Raw genomic sequence first — 23034 nt, forward strand, 5'->3', positions numbered from 1 at the left:
ATATGACAACTAATTTATTAAGATTCAATTTAAGAGCTGCACAAGTATATCTCAATATCTTTATAATTTAATGGCAATACCAGCATCTTTTCATTATATCTATTTAAAAATAAAAGACATGAAAATTAATGCTATATGTTTTAAACTCATTATAAATATAAAAAAATTCAATGATCTTAAGAAGAATTGTACTTATACTATGAAAAATCTAAGCACACCAATTAACATTATCTAAAAAAGAAGCATAATCATAGAATAATGAGTATGATTGTCAAAGAAGATAATTTTTTGGAAAATAAGTTTATTTAAGTATAATAGAAACCATGCAATTGGAATCTTATGTAATATCTAATAAAGATCTTATTCTCTCTCCAAAATCCTCTTCTTATTTTACACTAGATATGTATTTAGAACATAAATTACAAAGCCTTTACATTATTAAATTTAAAAGTTTCAACTTGTTTTTTTCATAAAGACTTTGTTGAAAGACATAATACATCTTTTGTAAAGAAAACTAATCATTAGTTGTCATTTATCTTTTGGAGATATTATTTATGAAACCATTCTTATAGATATAATAAAAATGATAATAATAATAATTTAGTTATATTTATTATTATTAGATCTCTTTTTAATCCAATTATCTTAGATTTATTATAGCTAATAGAGTATAATCCTTAAATAGATTGGATTTCTTGTAATCTTTGTTTTTTCCATAGTATAATCAAGTACTTTATTAATCTAAAAGTGAATCATAAGCCTAATACAATCAAATCCTTATTTGTAAAAATAATTGCTTATATGTACATTATCAAAGAAAGAATTTACTTGTTATTGTGAATCATTAAATCGACTTATTTATGTATATTGTACAAAAATATACTTACTATACTTAAAATCACAAAATTTGTGAGTTAGTAGTAGAATTCATACATAAATAGAAAAAATAGATTGCTAGTAGTTGATATGCAATCTATGATAGAATTTATTAGGACAAATCTTCAATATGAATAGGTTTTTCCTTAAGTTAGTTAATACTTCAATATGAATAAGTTTTTCCTTAAGTTAGTTAATACTAGATGATGGTCCAATGGAAGTAGCTATTGTTGTCGTGGATTCTTTATTAAGATAAGAAGCTAATTGTATAGAAAAAGAAAAAAGAAGGGAAAGAGAAAAGAAAAGATGAGGGGGAGGGGCATGAGGCTGCCCTTGAATCCCGGCAGCCTCTTTGTCGATTGGGATCCGAGCCGCCTCAGATCCCTTCTGCTTCTTGTTTTGATTTTTCGGTTGTGTTTTATGCCGGGCTCTGATTGTTACGGTGTCCCCAATGTGTTTTTCTAGGATGTGTCGCTGCATTTGCTCTCGTCCCGTGGGGGTGTTGATGTTTTTTTCTTCCGGTTCTGTTGTCGTTCTATACCTGATCTTGGTGTGTTAAATTGTCAGCAGCTGTGTCTTTGTTAAGGAGCCGCATCGGAGGGTGGTGTACTACTGTCGACCTCTTAGCATGGTAGTTGCAGAGTTGCTGATGTGCAAAGCAGCAGAGGTCCAATTTGACACTAGTTATTATCTTCATACGGCACCAGTGTTGGGTACCAAGAAGTACTCCTGTTCTCTTGTTTTTTTTCTTTTGTTTCCTACTTCGGTGAAAGGAGGCAGTGGGGGTTGGCAGTGGCACTTCCTTCGTTGCGGGCTGGGTGTTACGGTAAAAAGCTGGCAGCCGCGCGGAGTGGCTACTAGATCTCATTGTGGGGGGGGGGGGGGGTGTAGTAGGCATTTAATTATTTATTTATTTTATATGCGAGTGTCTCATTTTGTTGTTGAAGCTCGGCAGTTCAAGAAGTTTGCGGTTGGTTCTCTCTCTTCCCGTCTTTGTTAGCATATTAGAGTAGCTCTCGTTTTGTTTTATTTGATCAGATCTTTTTGCAGTCCGCATTTTGCAGTGGTGCTGCTAGAGCAACATTCAGAGGATGTGGTGGTGCAGAGCTGCGGAGGTCGCTTTGGCCTTGTTCTCTGATTTTTGCTGGTTCTTGAAAGTTGCGGTTCTAGGTTGAGGCCATGCGGTATTAACTGTCGGTGGCAGTAGGGAAGCAGGCATCAAGGCGCTTGTGCGAACGTGGTCGAGTGCGGGATTCTAGCCTAGTACAGTTGGAAGGACGTCAAATTGGTTGCGCAAAATGTATACCTACTAATCTAATCAGTCGGAGCTTCAGTATTCATGAACATTGAGTGTTAACTTCTCAGTTGTGATCAGTTGTTTCTCCAATTAGCTTACATTGATAAGTGGATGCTGTTTTATTTGTAATGGCGGGTTTGGAGTTTTGTGTGGTTCATGTGCCCTCTACGTGCTGCTGGTCAAAGAAAAGTGGGTGGTTTTGCAGAACCTGCTAAGAATCATAAGAGCAACGAACAATCGTTCTTACCATCGTTCTACGAGAAGAGTCGCTCAGCAAATCCAAGGACGACAATGCGCACTAATTTCATTCGTTATTGACAACACCAAGGTCGGCATAGAGGAGGCAACTGTAGCATATCAATGCAATTGCATTGGCTAAAGAAAAGAAGTGCTTAGAAGGAGAGATTAAGAATCTTCTTGATATTAGATAATAGATTTGAGTTGCTCCATGCATCAGTCCCCTTAGAAATTGGAAGACAATCTAGGTGCCTTGGACATTGATAGTACCTCGTGTTGCAAGTGCAAAGGATAACATAATTTGATAGATTGTCTTTTTGTTGTTGTGTGTATTCCTCAGAGTTAAGTAGATTCCAAGTTGGTGTTGGGAATTTGATTTAGTAAATAGAACTAAAGTTGGCTTTTTTAATCCATTTTTTGATAGAGATAGACACATCAAACTTTGTATTAGATGTAATATTATCACCATAAGAGTTAATAAAAAAAATTCATTTCATAGCTTTTTATTCAAAAAAATTTCTAGCAATTTAATTCAATTATAAGATCCATATCAAAGAACTTTTTGTAAGTATAGATTGATTTCAAAATGGTGTTTTTATTTAAAAAGTGCTATTTCAATAATTCATTAAATAGATCATAAGAACTTCAAATTCTTTATATCAACACGTATTTAAAATCGTTGTCAAGCTAGTTGAAGTATGTTTTAATTAAGAATTATATTCAATATTTCTTAATGGCTAAGTAAATAATAAGATTTGTTCAATGTCTTGTCTAGACCTTCTTATGCTACATCAAATGAAGGAGATATGTATCACAATGAATCAAATAGTGAATATATTCTTATGTCACAAAAATAGAATAAATAATGTTTCAAAGATGATATAATATTAAGATTAGAATGGCTATTGCCAAAGGCAAGAAGACTATATACATTTGAAATAAGACTAAGAACAAGAAAGACATTGATAAGAATAAAGAAGGCCTCATTCTTGCCTTTATATATACTATTTAACTAGAAACTACATGGTGACACTCTTTAGGACTACTAAAATATGTCCAACTTGCAAGACACAATGTCATGTTGTAATAAATCTATATGGTGAAAGATAAAAATATAGTTTCAACAAAAAAAGAACCTAATTAAAAAAATATAATAAAAAAATATAAATAAAAGATAAAAGATAGTAAAAACTTTTAGTGTTAACACTTTTTTTATAATTTTTTTTATTTATTTGATACAATTATAAATAAGGCAAAATAAAGTAGATTATAAAAATAAATAATAAATACATCTTTATAAGAGATATAAGAGAATATTATGATATAAATTATCTTAAAAAACCAAGAATAGATACTTGAAAAGGATTGATTGTAAATTAGAATCAAAATCAAATCTCAAGGTATAAAACCATGTACATATGATGATTTTGAGAGTTTTTTTGCTAATTCAAGATTAAATTAGCAAAAATTTAGCTTATTTATTTAAACATAAAAAATATTAAAAAAGTTGTTTAAGCATTGACTTCAAATAATTTGGATGAATTTTGAGTTTCTAAGAGCTTTTAAAATAAAAGATATTTTTAATAATTTTAAGTTTTTTAAAATAAAAAGATTCTTATACATTTGAATAATTTTTTAATATTATAATATATACATAGATAAAATTTATTAAATTTATAAATTTACTTATTTTAAATATTTTTTATAAATATAAAATCAATAAAATAGTTAATTTGAGGGATGTGAGAATTTAACTAGATTAGAATCTTAAACTTTTTATCTTTAGAGTCAATGAGATTTTTTGTGATTTTAAGAAATCGGCTGATTTTATTGAAGAATTTTTTGTGAAAGCATATTAAAATTTGATTTTTATAATTTTACTAATTCAAAAGATAATTTAATAATTTAATATGAAAGAAGTTTTTCCAAAAGAACAACATCTAGATTAGAAAAAGTTGATGACTGACACTTAAGAGTATTAGGAGCTCTTTTTTCTAATTAATAATTTTAAATTTATTCTAAATTTTTAGACTATTTTTTTGCTTGAAGATTAAAAGATAAAAAATATTTTAATCAAAACCAATTGTCAAATTAATACTTATTGAGATTTTAAAATTTCTATAGAGATTTAATTAGAATTTATTTAAAATATAGTTAGGATTCTTAAAGATTTCATTAGAATTAATTTTAAATTATTTTAGATATTTTTTTAGGAATTTATTTTATCTTATTTAAAAATTATTTAAGATTTTTATTAAGATTTATATAGGATTTATTTAGGATTTTATTAGAATTTGGTTATGATTTGTTTAGAACTACATAGAAATTTGGTTAGTATTTATTTGTGATTTATTAAGTAACTTTTTAGGATTTATTTTTTTATTTTTTAAAATAATTTTTTATTATTAATTTAAATTTATTTTATATTTATTTATTTATAATATTTATTTAAAGTTTATTTATATTTTTATGTTTTTTTTTTTAAAAAAAATTAATGATTTCTATATGATTTTTTTTCTCAATTTTCTTTAAGATTTCTTAAGAATTGATTAAGATTTGATTAAAATTTTTAAGGTTGAATTGGAATTTATTTAATATTCCATTAGAATTTTTAAGACCTTTGTTGTTATAATTTTTAATTTAACTTCTACTGCCAAGTACTTGGTGCATTTTCAAGCAACATAATATGTTATACAAATATTTGTCTAATTTGCAAGATAAGTTTCCTATATAAATGCTATATGGCCAACTTATACCACAAGTTACCAACATATCCAATATGTGTCTATTTTGTTGAGCAAGTTTTCAACCTATCAAGAATCATAAGATTAAAAATATAACTTTGCAATATATCTACTACCTTGTGTGGGTCAAAAAAAAAAAAAAAAAATGTTAAAGATATGTTGAATTTTCATAGACTTTGATAAGTGAAATTGTTAAGCAAATGAATTGATTTCTTCATAAATAAAAAATACTCCATATTTGCAATAGTTCAACTTGTCATGAGTATAACTAGTCTTGATACTATGACTAAATAATCATATGTTAATGCCAATGTGGACTTAAAGTTGTTCCTTGCAATAGGCATTTACATTGATTTTTTGTCATTTTTGAGTTTCTTTCAATTTTTCCTTCATTATTAGATGTAGTTGTAATAAATAATTTTTCAAATATTTTCTAGTAAGATAATCAACTTTTCAGGAGTTAAAAGTATCAAATTATAGATGATAATTATAAATAGGATAAAAAAGTGTTTTTTTAGTAAATAAATATTTTATACTATTACAAATAATTTTGCCAATAACAAAAGACTTGTTCAATCATCTTGATGGTAGTTGATGATACATCTCAAATATTACTCGAAAACTTAATTCACCTATTTTATTTATCCATTAATTTGATGATAGAAAGTTAAATAGAGTTTTATATCCACCTACAATATCTAAAAAATATTTCTCTAAAATCATAATATAAATTAAGTTCTTCTATTCAATAAAATATCTTTTGATAATCTATAATAGCAATGAATATTATAAAAAAAAATAGTTGTTTCTTTATAAGTGATAAGTTTTGTATGTAGTACAAAATATGCTAACTTAATGAAACAATCTACTATCATAAATATAGAGTCATAAAAACTTGAAATTAAAAGATTTGTAATAAAATTTATAGAATCTAAATACTATAATTTTTTTAATAGAGGTAATAGCTAAAAGAAGTTTATATAGTTCATGAAAAAGAATTTTTCATCTTGAACAAATATCATAAGATTATATAAAGTTTCTAATTATTTTTCACATTTGATGCTATTATAAATCTATATTTATTAGCCCCAAAGTGTTATTGGATCTAAAATTTTCAGCAATTGGAAAACATTTAGGAGCTTAAAGAATACTTTATTTTACTTTATCTTTTGGAATATATAAGCATCCTTTAAAATAATATTGATAATTCTTCAATTCAAACTTAGAAGTATCATGAGATTTAATTGAATTACTTTAAATGTCATAAATAAGAAGATTTTAGGATGTACTTAATTAAATTCAAAGCTTAAAATTGAAATTTCTTTGGCTTTAGAAGAAATATTTATTGTTGAATAAAAGCTACATTTCTTATTTTTGATGCAAAAAAAGAATGTCTAAAAAAGATATTTGACAAATTTTATTGTTTTTTAGTCAATATATGATCTTAAATTCAAATATTGACAAAGACATATTATAACAAATTTAGCAATGATTCAAAATATATATTGATATAAAATATCTAAGGTTTTGTGATTTATAAATATTTTCTTTGGATTAGGAGTACTTTCTAAATAATGACAGCATTCTTCAAATGAATCTATAATTATAAGAAGTTTTTTTTGTGGATCTTATAGTTGATCTTGGTTTTTGAAAAATAAATTGAATAAAAAACTATTATGTGAAGTTAGTCATCTGCTTTTATTTATAATAATAATTTATTTATAATAAAAATTAATATGTTTATTTCTATCAAAAATGCCTTAAAAAAATTAAAGCTATACAAAATTGGTGTAGATGTAAAAGTTATCTTTAAAGCTTAAGAAGATGCTTTAATTTTTTTATTCTACTCAAATTTGATTTATATATCAAACATGTAAGTAGAATTGCAACTTAAAAAAAATTCTTGATAAAATCTAATAATAATTGACTAATTTCAAAAAACATTGGACATCTTTTATTATTCTTAAATTTTTCTAATTTATGATGGTTTGAATTTACTTAGAATCTATTATAAGATCATCATTTGAAATAATATAACTTAAGAAGTTAACTTAAATGGTATAAAATACAAATATTTTTATCTTAGCATATAGTTATGCATGTTTAAATTTTTTTAAGATTCAATAAATATGAAGTTCATATTTTTTTATATTCTTGTATATAAGAGCTCTTATCTTGCTCGTGAAGAAAAATGAGAGATTATTGCTGATGTGTATAGATTGTTGAGGACTTAATAAGATCACCATCAAAAATAGGTATTTTCTATCTTTCATATCAAAACTTCTCCATCAATCAAATTAAGTCAAGTTTTATATATAAAAAAATATCTACAGAGAGCACACAATTCAATATGCATTAAAGAAGGAGATGAATAAAAGAAAATATTTTGAATTAGTTAAAGGCATTTAAAATTTAATATTATGCTTTTTAGACTCACAAATGCACCAATTACTTTTCAACATATTATGAATGATTTTTTAAAATAATTTTTAAATATATATATATATATATATATATATATATATATATTTTAAAATATAAAATAACATCAATTATAAAACAAAAAAAAGTTATTGAGGAGAAAATAGAATCTTCATTTGATGTTATATCAGAATTTAATAGCATAGTTTCTATTATAGCTATACATACTCATTTTTTGACATATGGTCATTTTTGACAACTATACTCTTTCTTTTGTAATTACATTGCTTCTTTGGAAAATAATAAGTAGTATTGTTATATGGTAGCATTACTATATGATAAAAAATAAGAATATAGATACTATTATAAAAGAGCCTAATAGAAAGATGTAGTAAAAAAAAAAAGATAAATTATAAGAAGGAAGTAAATATTTTAGTCTTAATATTATTTTTTATAGAAAGAAATTTTATTTGTTTTGAAAGAGCATAAATGCCTCAAATTTTTAAAAAATAAAATAAATAAATAATATAAACATCTTTAAGAAAAAATTAAGAATAATTTTAAGCAAAAATAACCTCAAATTACCAAAAATTGATATTCGGAGAGAATTGGTTGTAAACTAAGATCAAAATCAAATCTTGAGGTACAAAATCATATACCTATAGCAACTTAGGGATTTATTTGAAAATCAAAGAACAAGATTAGAAAGTAGATGGTATTGTGTGGTAATACAACTATATATTGAAAAATAAAAATATAGATGTTATTATAGAAGAGCCTCGGGGAAAGATGTAATAGAAGATTTAGTTTTAATATTGACTTTTTGTAGAAGGGACTTCTATTTACTTTGTAGAAGAATAAATAAGCCAAATTAAAATAAATGAGATAAAAAATGATATAGAAATATGTAGAAGGGAGTTAAGAATAGATTTTAGAAAATTTTCTTTCAAGAAGCCAAGAATTGATACTCAGAGAGGACTAGTTGTCAACTTGAGTCAAAATGAGATCCCAAATCACAAAACCTACGATGATTTTGAGGTTCTTTGGTAGATTGGAGAGTTAGATTTGATAGCAAACTAAAGAAGAGATTTTTGTACATTGGTTTTATATCAATTGAGTCAATATTGAATTTTTGAGGGATTTTCAAAATTAGTGATGTTTTTAGTTGATTTATATTTTTGAAAAATAAAAATATGTTTATAAATTCAAGATTTCTTTGAGTTTTGTGATAAGTGTATGGATGAATTTTAAGCAATGTATTGGTATTTTAGTTGTTTATGTCTATAAAAATTTTAAGATCAATCAAACAATTAGATCAAAGTGTATAAAGATTTTTGTGGATTGAAGTCTTAGAAATTGGAGTTTGAAGGTCAGTGAGTATTTCTAAGATTTCTAGTAATCTATCAATTGGATTGAAGTGAATTTTTTATATATTTATACTAGACTTGATTTCCAACATTTTAGGTAAAATTTGGAAGCAATTCAACAATTCAAGAAGGAGATATTAGCACTAGAAGTTTAGTATTCAGATTGGAGTAGGAGGCCACCTAACACCTGATTGGATTATCTTGTTATTCTTTCAATTGGGAAATGAAATTGATTTCATTTTTTTGTGCTTATTTTTAACAAAGACATTAAAAAGTTTGAAAAATTTAAGTGGACATCAATAATTTGATTAGTAGTTGTTAAGGTTCAATTTGTTGTAGAATTTTTTAAGAGTTTGTTTAAAATCTAAGATTTAATTAGGATTGGTTATGGATTTGGTGTAGGATTTGCTTAGGATTTGGATTAGAATTAGTCTAGAATTTATTTAGGATTTAAGGTTTCATTATGGTTTCAATAAAGATTTGATCTAGAATTTGGTTAAAGTTCAATTAAGATTTCAATTAAGATTTGATCTAAGATTTGATTAAGATTTAATTAAGGTTTTAATTAAGATTATATTAAGGTTTTAATTAAGATTATATTAAGATTTTTATTTTTAGTATTTCTTTAAGATTCTTTATTATTTCTTTAAAGATATCTATTTCTAGTATTTTTAAAGATTATTGTTATTTCTTTAAAGGCTTATTTTTATATATCTTTAAAATTTCTTGTTATTTTTTTAGAAATAGTTTGGGACTTCTTTGTATTTCTTTTATAAATTCTTTTAAATTTATTTTAAATTGGTCAAAGTTTGATTATGATTATTAATATCTACTTAAGGTTATTTAAGATTCTATTAAATTATAATTTTTATATCTTTATTTCTTGCCAATCTTGTTGCTTCTTGTAGTTATCTTTTATTAATAGCTTCATTATCAAATCAACAAGCATGTCTTTTAGTACACAATACTTTATGTTGATCATTAGCATATTAATCTCTTCTCTAATAAAATGATGTTGAATGTTAATGTATTTGATTCTTAAATAATACTTTGAATTCCTTGTAAATATAAAACATCATTAATAATCATACTTCATTAGAATTGCTTCCAATTATAGAGAACCAAAGCATGCAAGAAAAATGATGAGTCCAACGTTAAACTACCAATCCATCTCAAGAAAAGAAAAAAAGAAAAAAAGAAAAAAAAGAAAAAAAGAAAAACTTCAATTTCAAACTCCTATAATTTTATGGACAAAAACCAATGAAAAAACCATCCTTATGCGGCTTCTACTAAATTCAGAGCTCCAACCTAATATATAAAGAAAAAAAATGAAGAAAGATAGAAAAATGAGGTCTAAAGCACACTTTGTTAGACCTCAATAGTCTCCAAAAACTGAAATCAACCTTTACGTCCAAAAAAATTGGAAAGATAGGAGTTTTTTTTTAATTTTTTAATTTTTTAAATCAATTTTTATTTTTCTACTTTTTTCTAATTTTTTTTATCTCCCTACTCTTTCCCTCTAATATCCTTTTTTTCTTTCTTTTTACTTTTTTCTTATCCTTCATTGTTTTCTTTTCTACTATTCTCTTTCTTCTTCTATTTTTTTTTCTATTTTCTTCTAATTCTTTCTTTTATTCTTTTTAATCTTATCAATATCTTTATTTAGATCAAATTTACTAAATCCAATTTATATCTAGGTATTAATCTAATTAATTTTTAATAAAAAAATTCTATTATAAAATGTTATAGATCTATATTAGCCATATTAAGGAGTAATTATTTATTTTAAATTCTTTTTTTTAGAAATCCTCTTAGAGATTATTTTTTGCATTGACATCTTATTTTTTTCTATTAATCTCCAAACTTCATAAATTAGTCATTTTAAGCACTTTAAGTATATTTTTTGTACTAAAATATATCAGTGAGTCAATTTTTTAATTCACATTATCTCTACAAAGATTCAATTTTCTCTTTCAAAAACTTTATTTTATTATGGAATGCAAAGAGTAGTGATTTTTCTTGCAATACCTTAAATCTTTAAGAGTTCATCAAAATACTTTAATAAATATTCACTTCCATTATCTATGTGCAAGACTTTGATCTTGCTATCATATTAATTTTTTATATATACCTTAAATTTTTATAAGCTTGATGAACATTCACTCTTAGTTTTACAAATAAAAATCTTTTTTCTTTCTTGAGAAATCATCAATAAATTTGACAAAATATATGTCAAGGACTAAAAAGGTATTAGTAAGAAAGAAGAAGGTTTAATTCTTGCCTCCATATATACTCTTAATTAGGAGCTATGTAGCAATGTCTTATAAGACCTCCAAAATGTTTTGACTTTACAAGATACGTATCTTAACTTATAAGGTAAGTTTTTTATATCTGAGCTAAAGAATTAGCTTATTTTGCAAGCTATCAATATGTAGTTAACTTATTTACCAAGTTTCTAACCTCTCAATCAATTATAAATATATGTATATTCAAAATACCATATATAAAGCTTCTAAGAAGCTTTTTTAAAAGATATTATGAAATTAATCTATTTTTATATACTTTTACCTACTTTTACTTAATTATATAGGTATTTACAAGAATATGTATATATATATATATATATATATATTTGTGATATTATCTCTCCTTCTAGGGACAAGTTATACAAAGAATGGTCATTATATATTAATGAAAGGCAAGATGCGGCAAATTGTATTTGCTACATATTTTAATCTTTGTTCTCTTTGAAGATGGTTGATAAGTCCTCTTAGTCATTGATAGTATGTCATATTAAGGCAAAAGACCACCTTTTTATTTGATTATTGTTGAGACCTTTGTAACTTCCTTCAAATAAAATATTTAAAACATCGTTATGAATTATTCTTATCTCTAATAAAATCACCAAACATTGGAAGTCTCTTCCAAGGTTGTGATACCAAACATATTATATCTCGCCATCTATTTGAAGAAGGATATGTCATTCTTGAATATCCTCATCATGATTGCATTATCTTAAAGATTGTGATAATCACAATATCTTATCTAGTAAATCAACATATGAAAGCTCTTGAATTAAATCTACTAATTGTTTATTTTTCATCTCCTTAGCATTACGAATACATAGAAGCTACAAAAAAAGATAGAAGCTAGAATGCTATCTTCTTTTAATCTTATTTATTTTTCAACAAAGATTTGCTATTTTTTATCTTGATTTTGATGGATGTTGTCAAAATAAAGCCTCAACTCTCTTTATTGTATTTGCAAGATTTTTTGCTAGCTTCCATGTGCATTCACTAATATCATATCCACACCAATGAACAAAATATTCTAATCTATTTCAACACTACCTTGAATTTAAGACTTCTAAGAGTTTGAAGAATATGTAATTGTGTTCTACCTTTTGGAATGTTTAATTGTTCTTCAAAATAGAGTAAGTTATTTTTAAACTCAAACTCAGAAGTATTATAAGACTTAAAAGAATTATTCTTAATATCATAAAGAAGAGGATCAAAAGACATTCTTAATTGAATTTGCTTGACAAAATTTGAATCAACAGTCAATGTTGATTTTATTGTTCAAAGGTGAAAATGCTTTGATGCCAAGAAAATTATTCTTTGTTGATTAAAAGATGCATCTCCTTCTTTTAGTGTAAGATAAAAACATTTAGAAAGAGTGTCCAACAAACCTTGTTATTTTTCGATGCTATAATAGAGAAAATTTCACTTAAGAAAGTGTTGGGCTTTTGATTGTCACTAATTGCTGAACTAAGCCTCTAAATAAATAAAAAAATACCAAGTCTATATATGAAATTATCTCTATAAAGGCAATTACATCAATACATAAGCTCTAAGTATCAAAGGTCACCAAAAATGTGATAAAAATATTATAAAACCTTCTATATTCTTAAGGTGAATTCTTCTTGAATTTCAATAGTTCATATCTCACGATTAGACTATCCAAACAAACTAAAATTTTACAAAAAGTAATGATATATTTTTAAAAACTACCACAACAAATTTCAATTGTAAATTTATTATAGATCTTAAGATATTGCTATAATCCTAAAAATAGCTTCAAATCCTTACTTACATATATCTATATAAAAATTTCTTCATATCTCACAAATTAAGTATTCAAATATCATAAAATTTTGATATATAGCTTCTTAACTTGATAACGCACTGTTTTGGAAATTTTTGAGCCAAAAATTCTTCCAAAAACTCAAGATATGATTCTAACCACTACTATCAAAAAAACAACTTACTTAGTACCTTTAAATTACATGTGTTGTCTTCAATGCTCTATAACTTCTTCATACAAATTCCAAATACAAAAATTCTTTCATAAGAAATATAGATCTTAAAATCACACTTATGGCTGCCTCTCTTTTTTTCCAAAATCTATTATAAAACTCCTCATATCTTCAAAAGAGCAATGGTGTATCTTAAAAAGACACTCTAACTTCAAATGGCTATAACTTCATCATCCTAACTCCAAATTCTTTAAAATTTGCATACAAATTGTATTTCAAATCCTAAACCTTACAATCTTTATTTTTGATTTTCAAATTCTCCTTTTGAAGTTACCATAATCTTTATTATCATTGCAGATAGCTTATTGAATGCCTATTGGATATGGCCTTCGACCAATAGAAATGAAGATCTTTATCTTTTGTCTTTATCCATGCAAACCTTGCTTTTATCCCTCCAAATAAGTTTCCTAGAGGTTTGAATCTTCATCTTAGAGCCTCAATCTTCTTCTTAAATTTTATATTAAATATCTAAATCCTATATAATTAAAATATTATAATCAATATAAATAAATCTCAAAATAAATTTTGTTATATCAATTCTCTTTAAATTAATCTATTAATCAATTTAAAATACATCAATACTTATAAATATATTATCTATTTTAATTAATTTTTACATTGTATAAATAATTATAATATGACATCAGTATTGAAGTAGAGAGAATTTGCATCAAGAAAGCATTGGACTTTTGGCTACTACTAAATGTTTAATCAAATTTAAGATATTGAAGTTCTAAGTTTATATATATAATATTTTTTCTTTTAGAACAATTACATCAATACATAAGCTTAAGTACAAAAAAAACACCCAAATATATAATAAAGTATCTTGAAACCTTATATATCCTTATAGGAAATTTTTTTCAAACTTCAACACGTCATATTTCTCAATTGGACTATCCAAAAAAACTAAAAATTTATAAGAAGTATTGATATACTTTTAAAAACTACGAAAACAAATTTTAACTAAAAATTTCATACAAATCTTGAGATATCACCAAAATTCTAATAATAGCTTCAAATCCTTGCTTACATATATCTATGTGTAATTTTCTTCATATCTCACAAATTAAATATTCAAATATAATGAAACTTTGATCTATAGCTTTTTAACCTAATAATACACATTTTTTGAAATTTTGAGCTAAAAATTCGTCTAAAAACTCAAGATATGGTTGCAACCATTACTACCAATAAAGCGACTTACTTACTGTCTTTAAATTACATGTGCTATCTTCAATGCCTTATAATTCCTTCATCTAGACTTAGAATTTATCAAATAATATATGAAAAATATAGCCAAAAAAGTTTTCTCTCTAATCTTAGTCGTTGATCCTTTGTTGATCTTTATAAGCATATGTTATGCCCCAAAGAGAGATAATAGATACAAAATTAACACCTTAACTTTGAGTGCTTATAACTCCTTCATAAAAACTCCAAATTACACAAAATTTGTATCTAATCTATATCCAAAAATATAAATTTGCTAATTCTAGCATCCAAAGCTCAAATGACTTTAGAAGAAAAAACTCTAATTCCTAATAAGCCCTCGGATAGCCTCCTTGCAATCCATTGGACATGACATTCGACCAATAGAGATGAAGATCTTTACCCTTTGTCTTCATCCACCCATACCTTGCTTTCATCCTTTCCAATAAGCCTCTTAATATCTTACACTTTTATCTTTAGTATCTAAACTTTTCTTAAGCTTTATATTAAATATCTAAATTTTACATTATATAAACACTATAATCAAAATAGATAAACCTCCAAATAAATTTTACTATATAAATTTTCTTTAAATTTATTTACTAACCACTCTAATCCACATCAAGACTTACAAATATAATATATGTTTTAATTAATTTTTACATACTATAAGCAACTGCAATACAATATCAGATTGATAAGTAATCTTGAAAACAAATTTTGATAAAGACATACTCTAATGAACTTGACGATAATTCAAAATACATACCAACATGAAATACTCAAGATTCTTGTGATTTATATATACAATGATTAGACTTGATGCACCTTCTAAATAATAATGTCATTCTTAAAATGAATCTATAATTTTAAGGAGTTCTTTGTTGAAGATTTCATAATTAATCTTAGCTATTAAAAATTTTCCAAAATAAAAAGCTATTGAATGGAATTTATTATTTGTTTTTATTTATAATAATATTATAGCTAAGAAAATATTTGATACATCTATTTCCATAAAAAATACCTTGAAAAAATCAACACAATATAAGATTGGTGTAGAAGTAAAGTCCTTTTTTAAAACATCAAACAATACTTCAACTTCTTTATTCCACTCAAGTTTATCTTTACAAATCAAACATATAAGTGAAATTACAACTTGAAAAAAATTCTTTATAAAGATCCAATAGTAATTGACAAAGTCTAAAAAGCATTGCATATCTTTTATTATTCTTAAATCTTTCAATCCATGATAGCCTGGACCTTCTTTGGATCTATCATTAGCTCTTTCTTGGAAATAATATATCTTAGGAAGTCAACTTGAATAGTGTGGAATACACACTTTTCTAACTTGGTAATTAATAATCTTACATCTCTAAGTTTTTATAATACATAATGAATATGAACTTTATACTCTTTGATGTTTTTAGAGTAGATTAAGATGTCATTTAAATAACAAATGAAAAAATCATGAAGAAATTTACAAAAGACATCATTCATTAAATATTGAAAAATAATTGGTGTATTGGTAAATGCAAAATTCATGACATTATCTTCAAAATGTCCATATCTAGTTTAAAATATAATTTTTCATTTATTTCTTTTTTAAATGCATACTAGATTATATGCTTCTTTTAAATTTATTTTTGTATAGATCTTTATTTAATTGAGTTGATCAAAAAATCTTGAAATCAAAGATAGAAGATACCTATTTTTTATGGAAATCTTGTTGAGTCCTTGATAATCTATACACATCTGCAAAGATTCATCTTTTTTTTCAAGAATAAGATAAGAGTCCTTAGTTGGAGTTTTAGAATGGTATATAAAATTTTTAATCAAGTTATCATAAATATACTCCTTGAATGTAACCAACTCATTTTGTGATAGGCTATAGATTTGTCCAAATGGTGGTTGAGTTCTTTTGTGAAGATTGATAGAATAATCATAAAGACAATGCTCTAGAAGAATATCTGCATTTGTTTTTTCAAAAACATCCTAAAAATCTTGATATTGGTTAGGAATATTACTTGATATCTTCTCACCATCAAAAATAAGAGTGGCATATATAGCAAAAGATAACCCTTCTTTTGCAATATGCATGAAAGCTCTTGCATCTATTATTAAAGGTTTGGATGTACTAAACTTATGTATTTATATTTGACTAATGGAATTTTGGATTAAACTATCAAAAAAATTAAGGTTACAAGAAATCCAATCTATCTAAGGATTATACTTTTCAAACCAAGATAATTCTAAAATAATCAAAATGGATGGAGATCTTATTATATTGTCAAGGACAAGAACTCGATGAAAAACAATTCAGACAAGCGAGCCTTCACTCAAAGAGAGGTAACAAAATATATATAAACAAGTATATATATTGAAATAGAAACTGGAATGGCTATTGCCAAAATACAAGAAAACTAGAGACCCTTGAAACTAGACTAGAAGCAAGAAAGGAGTTGACAAGAGTGAAGAAGCCTTCACTCTTGTCTCTATATAAACTATCTAATTAGGAGCTACGTGGCGACGTTCTATAGGACCTCCAATATGTGTTGACTTTGTAGGACACATGCCTTGACTTACAAGGCAAGTTTTTCTACATAAAGGCCACATAGTTAGCTTCATCTTCAAGCTAACAACATGTGTGGCACATGGCCAACTTGTTGATCATATTTTTAATCCAAAAAGTCAATTAAAGACACCTATGAAGTCAAAGCAACATCTAGGAAGTTTCTAGGAAGCTTCTATATTAAATATTATAGAATTAACTTACTTTTATCTACTTTTACTTACTTCTACCTATTTCTATATGTAATTATTAGCTTACATGATTATGGCCATGACATTACCCCCCCTTCTAGAGACGAGTTCCACGAGGAGCGGTCATCATATGTTGAGGAAATCTATGATGCGACGAATTGTATTCGCCACATACTTTGATTTCTGTTCTCTTCGAAGATGATTGATAGGGCCTCTCAACCATCGGTAGTGTCCCATACCAGGGCAGGAAGACCACCCAGTTATTTGATAATTGTTGAGGCCTTCGTAACTTCCTTCGAATAGAATATTCGGAACACCATCAGGAGTTGTTCCTACATCTAACAAAATCACCAAACATCGAGAGTCCCTTCCCAAATCGTGATACCAAACGCGTTGTATCTCACCATCTATTCGAGGAAGAACATGTCGTTCTTGAAGATCTTCATCTCAATTGTGTCGTCTTGAAGGTTGTGACAATCGTAATGTCTCGTCCGGCAGGTCAGCAAACGAAGGTTCTTGAGTTGAATCCGCTGGTTGTTGGCTCTCCATCTAATTAGCATCACAAATGCAAAGAAGTTACAAACAAGGATAGAAAATTGAATGTTATCTTGCCTCAATCTTGTCTCTTTTATAAGAGAGATTTTCATCTTAGTTTTGATGGATGTCGTTGATGAAAAACTTTAACTTTAGCTGATGCATTTGCTAGATTCTTGGATGGCTCCCATTTGCGTTCACTAATATCATATCCGCGCCAATGAATAAGATATTCCAGCTTATTTCAACGCCGCCTTGAGTCTAATGTCTCTTCCACCTCAAATTCTTCATTATTATCTACTTCTATAGGAGGCGGTGGCATTTGTCTTCTTCCTTGTATATCCACTGTCTTATATGGTTCAAGAAGAAACACGTGGAATACAGGATGGATCTTCATTGACTCCGGTAGATGTAACCGATATGCAACTGGGTTGATCTGTTCAGAAACAGAAAAGGGACCAAGCCTACGATAGTCCAACTTGTCACAAGGTCGAGTAGTCTTGATATTGCGACGAAGTAGCCATATCTTATCACCCACGTTGATTTGTGGTTGCTCCTTACGATAGAGATCTGCGTTTATTTTTTGTCGTTCTTGAGCTTCCTTCAATTGAGTCTTCATTATTGCATGTAACTCTGACAACCGATTTGCCATATCTTCTGCTGCAGGATTATCAACTTTTGAAAAATCAAAAGTATCAAGTCTTGGATGATAGCCATAATTGGCAAAGAAAGGTGTTTGTTGTGTGGAAGAATATACCGTATTATTATAAGCAAACTCTGCCAATGGCAGAAAGGTTGTCCAATCATCTTGTTGATAGTTGATAGTACACCTTAAATATTGCTCCAAGACTTGGTTTACGCACTCTGTTTGTCCATCAGTTTGAGGATAGAAAGCCGAAGATAGCTTTATGTCCACTTTTAAAATCTTGAAAAGGGTCCACCAAAATCTTGACACAAATTGAGTTCCCCTATCTGATATGATATCTTTAGGTAATCCATGATAGCGATAGATATTATCAATGAAAAGCTTAGCTGTTTCTTCACCTGTGATAGATTTTGTACATGGCACAAAATGTGCCATCTTGGTGAAACGATCTACTATCACAAATATAGAATCATAAGATCTTGAGCTTGGAAGATCTGTGATGAAATCCATAGAAACAGAAGACCATGGTTGTTCTGGGATAGGTAATGGCTGAAGAAGTCCGTAAGGTCGATGACGAGGAATTTTTGATCTTGAACAAATATCACATGATTGTACAAAGTCTTTGACTGACTTCCACATTTGTGGCCACCAAAAATCTCTTGATATAAGTTTCAAAGTCTTATTATATCTAAAGTGCCCTGCTGCTGGAAAGTCATGACGTGCTTGAAGAACACGTAAACGTGCTTCTCCTTCTGGAACATATAGGCGTCCTTCAAAATATAATAGATTATTCTTGAACTCAAACTTAGAAGGATCATGAGACTTGGAAGAATTATTCTCGATATCATAAACAAGAGGGTCTGAGGACATACTGGACTGGATTTGCTTGAGAAAAGTTGAATCAACCGTCAATGTTGATTTCATTGCTCGGAGATGAAATTGCTCCGGTTTCAAGAGGACCGTTCTTTGTTGCTCAAAAGCTGCATCTCCTTCTTTTGGTGCAAAATAAGAACGTCTAGATAGGGCATCGGATAAACCTTGTTGTTTTCCTGGCCGATAAGTGATAATGAACTCGAATCTTGACAAAGACATACTCCAACGAGCTTGACGCCGATTCAACAAGCGTGCTGACATGAAATACTCGAGGTTCTTGTAATCTGTATACATAGTGACTGGACTAGAAGCGCCTTCTAGATAATGAGGCCATTCTTGAAAGGAATCCACGATCGCAAGAAGTTCTTTATCGTGGATCTCATAATTGATCTCGGCTGTTGAGAATTTTCTTGAATGAAAAGCTATCGGATGAAGTTTGTCATCTGTTCCCATTTGTGATAAAACTGCACCCAAGGCAAAATCTGATGCATCTGTTTCCATAAAAAATGCCTTGGAAAAGTCAACACAATATAAGACTGGTGCAGAGACAAACGATGTCTTCAAGGCTTCAAATGCTGCTTCCGCTTCTTGATTCCATTGAAATTTATCTTTACTAGTCAAGCGTGTAAGTGGAGCTGCAACTCATGAGAAATCTTTGATGAAGATCCGATAGTAATTCGCAAATCCCAAGAAACATTGGACATCTCTTACTGTCCTTGGAATCTTCCAATCCATGATTGTTTGGACTTTCTTAAAATCCATCATGAGACCACCATTTGAAATGATGTATCCTAAAAAGTCAACTTGAGTAGTGTGAAATACACACTTTTCTATCTTGACATACAATCCTGCATCTCTAAGTTTTTGTAATACTTGACGAACATGTATTTCATGCTCTTTGACGTTGTTAGAATAGATCAGGATATCGTCTAGGTAGCAGACGACAAAATTGTCTAAGAATTCACGAAATACATCATTCATGAGATGTTGAAAAGCAGCTGGTGCATTTGTGAGTCCAAAGGGCATGACATTATATTCAAAATGTCCATACCTGGTTCGAAACGCAGTCTTCCTTTCATCTCCTTCTTTGATCCGTACTAGATTATATGCTCCTCTTAGATCTATTTTTGTATAGATCTTAGCTTGATTCAACTGGTCAAGGAGTCCTGATATCAAAGGTAATGGATACCTGTTCTTGATTGTGATCTTGTTGAGTCCTCGATAATCAACACACATTCGTAAAGATCCATCTTTTTTCTTTACGAATAGAATTGGAGCTCCTGCTGGAGATTTTGAATGGCGTATGAAATTCTTCGCTAAATTCTCGTCAATATATGTCTTGAGTTCAGCCATCTCATCTTGCGATAAACTGTAAATTGGTCCAAATGGTGGCTGAGTTCCTTCCTTGAGGTCGATTGAACAATCATATGGACGATGCTCAGGAAGAATATCTGCATTCTTTTTCTCAAAAACGTCTTGATACTCCTGATATTGACTTGGAATGCCACTTGAAGTCTTTACGTTTTCAGAAATAGGTGCAGCATAAATAGCAAAAGTTGATCCTTCTTTTGCTGCGTGTATAAATGCTTTTGCACCTATCAGTACGGGTTTTACTGTACTAGACTTATAATTTTTTACTTGGTTCATAGAACTATTAATAACGCTTTGGAAAAAGTCAAGTTTACGTGAATTCCAATCTATTCGAGGGTTATATTTTTCTAGCCAGGATAAACCTAAAATAACTAGATTAGACGGGGATTTAATTATGTTAAAAGCTATGTAGCTATCATGACCGTCTATTGTTACTTTTATAGGATGAGTTTCATGAGTGACATCTCCAAAAGACAAGGGATGACCATCTATGACTTCTACATGTAGTGGTTTAGGTTTTTGTACAAAGGGTATTTTACGACTTTTAACAAATTGTTCATCTAAAAAACATGCTGAGGCTCCCGAATCTAATAAAGCAGAGGCTTTGTAATTCTTAGGTCCTAAATATAAGTCTATTATAAAACAAGGAGGGTTCTGAGGAGAGGATAGGACCTTCATTAGGAATTGTACAAGGTTCCAGCTGCAAGGTCCCTATTGTAGCTGGACGAATCCGTTTTCCGACATGTTGTCTTCTTTGATCGTCGTACCCCTCATTTTTTAGTTGCGTCATTTTTTTGGACAATGTTGAGTAGTGTGCTTAGGTTCTCCGCAATATAAACATAATCCTTCTTGACGACGATGAATCTTTTCTTGCTCAGTTAGGGGTTTAAAACGTACCGCGTCAATTTGCATGTCTTCTACTTCCGAATGTACATTTGGCAAAGATGTTGATGTTGCCATTGAGTAATAACGTTGAGGTTCCCGTGAATGATTCTCGGATCGAAATTCGAAAAGTTGATTATCACATTTTACCGCAAAATCGATTGCTTGACTCAAAGTTTGAGGATCAGGTAAGTTGAGCATCAATTTCTTTACTTCGTATTGCAATCCATAAAGAAATTGACTGATGAGTGCAGCATCATCCCACTTGATGTCAATTACAAGTTGTCAAAATTGTGAAGCATATACTGTTACTGAGCGATTTCCTTGTTGCAGAATTCGGATCTTATTTGTTGCAACACGAGTTGCATCGTGTTCACCATACATAGATCGAAACTCCGCCAAAAAAGCTTCCAAATTGTCCAATATTGGATTTCGTTGTTCAAGAAAAGACGAAAACCACGATAATGCAGAACCAGAAAGTAGAGTGCCAATAAACCTGACTTGTGATCCTGGAGTTGGATAGCTTTGCGGTTGAAGTTCAATTACCAATTGTACTTGATTGATGAACCCTCGAAACTTTGATCTCGTACCATCAAATTTCTCGGGTAAAGCAATTCTTGGTTCTCTAGTGCTTACAGGGTGTTGTACAATTGGAGAAGGAACGTGATTTGTTGTAGATGTTGAAGCAGCTCCGATCATCTCTATATCCCCACTTTTTGCCATTCTTGTTCTTTCCTGTGTTGGTGAATTGAGTTGATGCATCGCAAGCATTAACTCCCTCATTTGCTCTTGCATTTGTGCCATTGCACTCTTCATTTCAACAAGCTCTGCCATAATGACACTAAGAAGAAAAATTTGTTTGATACTGCTCAAGACAAAAGAAAAGAAAGACTTGATAACAAAGAAGATACTAAGAACAATATCAGTTTAGAAGTGGGTAATCCGCAAACTTCTAATACGCTTATGTCTTGTCAAGAGAAAGGGGTAATCCACTCTTACTCAAGAAAAAACAAAGCTCTGATATTATGAATGCACTCTTGTCAATCTGTCAAGGACAAAAACTCGATGAAAAACAATTCAGACAAGCGAGCCTTCACTCAAAGAGAGGTAACAAAATATATATAAACAAGTATATATATTGAAATAGAAACTGGAATGGCTATTGCCAAAAGACAAGAAAACTAGAGACCCTTGAAACTAGACTAGAAGCAAGAAAGGAGTTGACAAGAGTGAAGAAGCCTTCACTCTTGTCTCTATATATACTATCTAATTAGGAGCTACGTGGCGATGTTCTATAGGACCTCCAATATGTGTTGACTTTGTAAGACACATGCCTGTCACGGACATACATATAATTACCTATATGAATAGATAAAAGTATGTAAAAGTAGATAAAAGTAGGTTAATTGTGTAATATCTTCTAGAGAAGCTTCTTAGAAGCTTCATAGACGCTGCTTTGACTTTATAGGAGTCTATAGTTGACTTTTAGGTTAGAAACTTGG

The 23034-nt window shown here is 28.5% G+C and overlaps 1 long non-coding RNA gene across 1 annotated transcript; it reads left to right on the top strand.

The window, feature by feature from the left end:
- The first annotated feature begins 1236 nt into the window (after window positions 1-1236).
- LOC112295906 (uncharacterized) lies at window positions 1237-2819 on the top strand. Its single transcript, XR_002973778.3, has 2 exons — window positions 1237-2176; window positions 2379-2819. It is a non-coding gene; the product is annotated as an uncharacterized LOC112295906 (long non-coding RNA).
- Window positions 2820-23034: the final 20215 nt, after the last annotated feature.

Source organism: Physcomitrium patens, chromosome 19 (assembly GCF_059467195.1).
Source record: "Physcomitrium patens ecotype Gransden chromosome 19, ASM5946719v1, whole genome shotgun sequence".
Taxonomy (NCBI): domain Eukaryota; kingdom Viridiplantae; phylum Streptophyta; class Bryopsida; order Funariales; family Funariaceae; genus Physcomitrium; species Physcomitrium patens.